Genomic DNA, 7229 nt, shown 5'->3' on the forward strand with positions numbered 1-7229 from the left:
AGCCTAGGCCTATATACATTCCTTCATATGGGCAGAATATTGTAGCCTAAGCCTATATATATTCCTTCATATGGGAAGAATGTTGTACATACATTTGTTCATATGGTACTATAAAGGCTGAAGATTAAAAACAGCCATTATCTCGTTTCTCTGGGGAAACTAGATATTGGGCAAAAATAAAACAAATTTGTTTGTGCTTTTTCGTGATATCCAGATGGTAGTTAGTCCCGTACGGACTCGGGAGAGATCCATGCGTCCTCCGAAACACGACCCCGCCAAGTCACACAGCTTCATGACACACTGCTCGTTTAACCCGGAAGCCAGCCACACCAATGTGTCGGAGGAAACACTGTACAGCTGACAACCGAAGTCAGCGTGCATGCACCTGGCCCGCCACAAGAGCGCAATGGGACAAGGATACCCTGGCCAGCCAAACCCTCCCCTAACCTGGACTACGCTGGGCCAATTGTGCGCCGCCTCATGTGTCTCCCCGTCGCGGTCTGCGACACAGCCTGGGATCGAACCCAGATCTGTAGTGATGCCTCTAGCACTGCACCACTCAGGGGGCCGCAAAAAAACTTTATTTATCAACAAAAAAGGGTAACAAAATATAACAATGGGGCAAAACTATGTTAAAACATAATAAGCCTAAAACATTTATTTCAAATAACCCAAAAAAATACCCCAAAATAAGACTAGGCTACATGACAATGCAGCACCATAAAAACAAGTTCAGGAACAAATCTTCCAAGAATGTGCTTAATATTCTGGTCTCATAAGGATTTTGGAGTAATTGAAAGAGTTTAAATTGTTGTGTCATGAAGAAGTGCCCAAGTAGACTAGGTGCTCATTTTTCTCAGATGGATTTTCCCGTATTCACAACTGAAACTTGAAAGTGTAGGCAACGCTCTTCAGGTAAGACTCCAGCCATTCATTCGTGATGTACTTCTGAACCAGTGACTTCAGATCCTCCTGATGCTTATGGTAGAGGGATCTTTGCCATGGCGGAGAAACGGCAGCTCTGTTCTCATTTCGCCAATTTGCTGTAAGCATTTCAATGCCTCCATGAACTTCCAAATGGTGAGGTGGGTAGCGCCAAAATTGGCCAAACATTGATGCCAGCCCTCCACTCTGTTGTTGGTCTTTGCCAAGTCTTGCAGGACAGCATCGTAGCAGTTCCATAATTCTGAAAATACAAAAAGCAGATTAGCAACCATGCTGTCATCAATAATAAGAATATGAATAATACATCAATTATTATGTTAAACAACACATACCTATGCGAAACATTGTCTTTCTTTGAATGTATCTGACCTTCTCCCCAACCCATGTTGTCTGAAAGTATGTCAGAAGCTCCTCCAGTTGATGTTCCGGGCGCTGAAAGAACCGCATATCCAGCACAAATTGGAGAACACAACCTCAGTGAGCCGTATGCAACCTTGTCATTCGAAAGCATCATTGTCGGTGCACTTCCAGAAGGACTTATTTGCGGTCTATCATTCCCGTCTGTAGGTGTAGCCTTCAAGCGCCAGTATATTTTTTTGAAGCACGGAGAGGATACATTTGGATTCCATTGCTTGTCAGGGACGTCACCAGGACCTTGGATATGTGAGTGCCACTGGAAAGTTGGTGGACTATAATTTCCTCCTCATATTTTAGGTCTACAATCTGTGTATCCACTCTTTTCATTGGACTATGTTATTGGTTGCATTTAAGACATGGGTCAGTCGTTTTATTGATCTCAGTCTGTCAATGTCAGAGTATCTTGTCATTTGTGTGGTATTAAAAAATATTGTCTCCAGTCATGTAAAATTATGTAGAATTACAGGAAATTATTTCTCAAACCCGCAAATACAATGATTTGCAGGTCCCCCGTCAGCCCCTGGTCTTCAGGGCTGACCACCTGGTTATCAAACTCTGGGGTGTCCCTAAAAGCTTTAGCAAGACCAAGGTACTGTGTTTCATTTGAACACAACATAACAATTGGTGGTAATCAAATGTGCTTCAATATCTTTATATTGTTACCAGTATAGCCTAACCCTTTAATCATAGGCTATTGTTACTTTGTGTCTGTAAAATCACAATCTTTCAAATTATATGCTAAAGCCTATAGATAATATTCTGCCCATATGAACACATTTATTTTAGGCCAAATAAAGAACAAATATGCATGATTTAATGAAAAGCAGCAAACAGACACAACATTGTTTCACATTCTTTAATAAAATAGTAATAAACAGAAACAGGCAATAGGCAATACAGCTGGCTTCACAGTTTACCCACCAAATAGCCCGCCTACAAGGAAACTTAACAGATCTCGACAACGTTGAGTACGTGAGGGGGTCTGTGTGCTGTGCAGTACCTTCCACAAAAAGTTTTGCTCGACAAAAAGACACGAAGCAGTATAAATACTGTACTAAAAGAAAACTGTATTATATGCTATAGTAATTAATATAGTGTTTTTGCGGATTATAGTATACTGTAGTATTTACTGTAGGGTTTTTTGCAGACGGTAGTATACTGTAGTATTTACTGTAGTGTTATTGCAGACAATACTGTAATATTTACTATAGTGTTTTTGTTTTATTATCTTTGACATAGAAGTGGAAGCTTTCTCCTTCAGGAAGCCTACTGGTGAAATACTAAAAGAGCAAATGTTCCATAACATGTAGGTAGGTAGGTCTGGGGTCTGAACAGAGAGTTCAGAGCTTCTGCTCTTTTCTATAACCTGTAGGGAACACAATATATGGTCTAAACTTGGCATGTAGGTTTCTCACTTATGGGGCCACAAATTGTGATATGGGGGATGGGAATGGGTGGAGTATATGCAAATTAAATACTGTAGTATTTAACACAGTAACTACATATTTTTTTTCTACTGCAAAATCTGACGTCAAAGTATTTTTCTGTCTAAATAGACAGCAATTTCGGATACTCCAGGACACTGTATATTCTGATCAACTCGCTTGAAATGAAATACCACATTAATCTGATAATATACCTGGCCATTACAACAGATCAAAGATGTTTGATCAAATTTCGTAGTTACTGAGTTTTGCCTTTGTAGGGCAGTATTGTCTTTAAAAAGTGTTGTGTTTTTGCGGTTTTGCAAACGTTATTGTAGTATTTACTATAGTTTTTTTGGGGGGATAATACTGTAGTATTTACAATATTATTCTACAGTACACTACAACATTTTATAGTAAGTTCTACACATGATCAAGGTATACTACAGTATAGTATTCTACAGTATACTACAGTTTACTATACAATTCCACAATAAAGTACTGTAGTATTTTACCGTATACTGTAGTATTTTTTCATGAGCGAGAGAACCCTGGTTTTTGACCTCTTTACAAACAGCACTGAAACTCCACAGAATAGCCTTAGGATAGTCAACACATGCAACCACAGCCACACACATCGAAAACACACACACGCACACATAAACACTTTGTCTTCATTGACAGACTCAGTCTATCACAGGGAAGAAAAGGGGGTGTTATAAATCAGTTGATCGGCCGGCCAGGGTCCCACTGAGGAGCATCTAATCCCCTGAGTCTTAAGGGCTGATTGACTGATGGTCTATAGCCCCATTGACTACTGCTGCTGCTGAGCCGGAGACCCTATGAACCACATTCTCTTCTCTAAGACTAAAGCCCACAGCCCACTGAGGTGTGTGTGTCTCAGACCTTGTTTCTAAAACCCTGTGCCACTGCTCTCCATGTGGTAGGTAATCAATGAACTCCAGAGCCTCCTCTCTGTCCTAAACACACTCCTCAAGACCTCTGGGCCATGGCTAGAGGCCACTACTCACTGATCTAACCTTTTCCATTCACTTGTGGATGATGTATGATTCACACACGCAGGCTATCTACTTGAACGCCACAGAGAACAGCTCAATTCAGAGGAAGGTGGCAGACGACAAAAAGCACCCACTGTGTTACCAACAGTAGAGAGGAGTGAGAGAATGTCCAGCCAATCCCAAAATGTGTTTGATGAGCATAATCCAACCACTTATGTCAGAACACATGTTTCAAAACAGTCATTAGCAATACTGACAAGATTAAAAAGGGAAGAAAAATATGCCCTGCACTAATTATTAATTAGCCTGTTTGTCTCTGCTGGTGATCAATAATGACAACACACACACACTGTGGGGCGCACACACACACACACCCTGTGGCACACACTCTGTGACACACACACACACTCTGTGACACATACACTATTAATGAAACCAGATTACTGTCACCACAGATAGCACTCTAAGTAAAATGTCACACGCTCTGGACTCTATCCAATTTCAGCTACACAAAACATGACATGTTGATAAAATATTTGTAAATATTTGCTTTGACTTCTCAAGCTTAGGTATTGAATATTAAAGCTTTGCTCTCAGTCCACTCACAGCACTGCTTATTGATCAATGTCAGTATTTCCCCTAGGATTTTTTTCAGTGCGTGATAGTGGGTGTGGTAGTGGGAGTGGCCAGTGGTGCAGTTTCAGAGGCCCTCCTCCTGGCCAAAAATGTCCTGCAATCCTACACATCTTCTCATGGGGCAGAGAGAACATTTTACAGTTTTAAAACTAGTTTCCTGCAATTTTACACATTTGTCATGGGCCTGAGATAAAAATTGCAGTTTCAAAGCAGATGGTGTACAATTCTACACATTTGCTATGGTGCTGAGAAAATTTTCAGTTTTAAAGCTACTTTCCTGCAATTATAAAAATGTTGCCAAATTATGCCTTGTTCTTAATGCTATCTGAGTAACTCAAACATTTTAACAAAATCAACGGGGCCCATGCCATGACATTTTTGGAATTTCAAATTCTCCCTGACTGTCTAGTTAGTTCTCAAAGATGATCTTATTAAAAACATCTTGCCCCATTATCTTTTTCTACATATCTGGTTGTAAGCTTAAGTTTACACTGAAGACATTTTACTAACCTGAAAATTATTTTCCAAAATAAAATTATAAAAAAACGGTGCGCAGCTGCTAAATGCATTTAGGGGAAGCAATGAATGTGTTTTACTATACTTCACACACACACACACACACACACAAACACAAACAGACTGTGAGTGGTCTGATCAACGGATTTTGGGATGAAATAAAAGGAAGTAATGGATCTAATCAGACAGAGGGATGAGGGAAGGAGGGAGAGACAGTGATGAAAAGATGCAGCAGGGGAGGAAGGGATGTACTGAACTGGAGAATGAGAGAGATGGACAGTGAGATGAGAGAGGAGAAGAGGAAGGACCACGGCAGGCAGGGTTGTTTGCTCAGGGAGGGTTCATTCACAAGCCAGTGTCCCCTCCTGATTCAGAAGTACAGTCCAGAGACCCACTCTCTCACTGGCACCACCGGCACTGTCAACTTAACACAAAGGCAAAGGGAGATGCAAAGCATGTCCTGCATCCTCTATTGAACACAGGAAGCTTCAGTTCCCTTTATAATATGTAGTTACTCTGTAACTTTGTTAAGTATATATTAAGAAAATATAGCAATGAATGGTTGAAGTTTAAGGGAAGCAAACTGACCAACTTCTGTCTATAACTACTTGCTAGTATATTACCACGTAATAACAAAAACATTGACATTACATTTGGCTACATGGTATCTGTGAAACTTCAAGTAAATTGTGACCATGTTTCTCATTTTCAACTCAGGAGGTTGGCCCTGGATTTAAAGCTCAGCTGGCTTCAGAAAGGTTGAGCCCCTTTGGAGATAATGCTCTGAGCAAACAGAAAGATCATCTTCTAGAGTCTAGGCTGAATATGATCCCAATGCAGTCCATTCCATATCAGTGTCACTCTCATACCTGTCCTTATCCAGACAGACCCAGGAGAATATCAAATTCCTGATGTCACTATTTCTATATGTAAATAGTTTTTGATTTTTATGTTCAACAAATTGTTGAAAAATGACCCGAAAGTAAGCATTTCACTGTTGTTTACAAAGCATGTGACAAATACATTTTTGTTTTATGTTGATTTGATAGTGTGTCAGAGGGAGTCCTAAAATCCCATTAGAACACTAGTCCAGAGAGACAGGGAGTGCACCTGTACAACTATTGTGATTTCATTATCACTTCAGTGGTGTCAGTTATGTGTACATTTTCTGTCAGTTGAAGCCAAGTAAGTCAGGTTGGTTAACATGAACCAAGAAAGAAACAATGTAACGTCTTGAAATGTAACGTTAAATTGCTAGCCTGTACATTGTCTAATTGTAGTCAGGGTCTGAGTCTGGGCCACCCGTTCAAAATGATCTTCGATAATTACAAAAGAAACAATTAGGCCTATGAATTTATTTTCGTTTTTTTTATCTATAAAATCGTCACAGACTTTAAAAATTACAAAAAGTAGCCTATCATTAGTTACTCAATCCAATTGCCTACCAATAGGCTATAGCCTAGGCAGCACCCATCATAAATAAGACATTAATCATGATAGATAGACCATTGGATTTCGCTACAGGGAAATCCCAGAACACCGTTTAGTGAACTAGCTGAAACATATTTAGGTGTTGTACAAATATTATTATTAATTAGTGGTATCTGCAAATTGCCTAACAAAAGAACACAACACAACATTAGACAAAACTATAGCAACAGCATCGTTTATCGTTTGAGCGCTCGGGTGCACCTTACCTAAAAAGCGAGTCCACTTTCTATTCTCGTAGAAGGGTGACAAATGGCTCTTGCTAAAGCAGAATTTTCGGTAAAATGTGAATTAATCAAAAGTCGAGTTTCTTCAGTTACCAAAACGGTTTCAGTGCGCGTTGTTGTGTATCCTCCGTTCCGTTATTGCGACCTCGAGCCAACCTCGTGCGGTTGAGCTAAAAAGCCTGTTCCCGAGCCATCTGGTATCCTGTCATTCGTTACCCAAATAAAAACAGCACTTCCTTGATGGACTCACTTCTCTGTCACTAGACAATCACGCGGTGCTAGCCTATTAGGAGGTTCAAACTATTTCAAGAATGTATAGCCAATTCGGAGGTTCAAATTATTTCAAGAATGTATCATTCACAACGTTCTTAATAAAAATGGAGGAAGATAGTTTCCGAAGAGCTTTCTTAAAAAATCTCTCGCAAGTCGGCATTCCTTCCCTCACCACACGAGGAGAGTATTCTGGACCAATATAGCGCGCCGAAGCTACTCCATAGCGCTTGGTACTACGTCTACGCTCTCCAGTGTGACATGCAAACGACTTTGTCTGTAGCCTA

The 7229-nt window shown here is 40.2% G+C and overlaps 1 protein-coding gene across 1 annotated transcript in view; it reads right to left on the reverse strand.

Annotated features, from left to right (window-relative positions):
• pde4ba (phosphodiesterase 4B, cAMP-specific a) overlaps positions 1-7018 on the reverse strand; it is a 336700-nt gene extending 329682 nt beyond the window's left edge. The window contains exon 1 of the mRNA XM_014123403.2: positions 6655-7018. The gene's annotated coding sequence lies outside the window, so the exon portion shown is untranslated. The remainder of the gene's footprint in view (positions 1-6654) is intronic.
• Between the last annotated feature and the right edge of the window lie 211 nt (positions 7019-7229).

This window comes from Salmo salar, chromosome ssa10 (genome assembly GCF_905237065.1).
Source record: "Salmo salar chromosome ssa10, Ssal_v3.1, whole genome shotgun sequence".
NCBI classification, from domain to species: domain Eukaryota; kingdom Metazoa; phylum Chordata; class Actinopteri; order Salmoniformes; family Salmonidae; genus Salmo; species Salmo salar.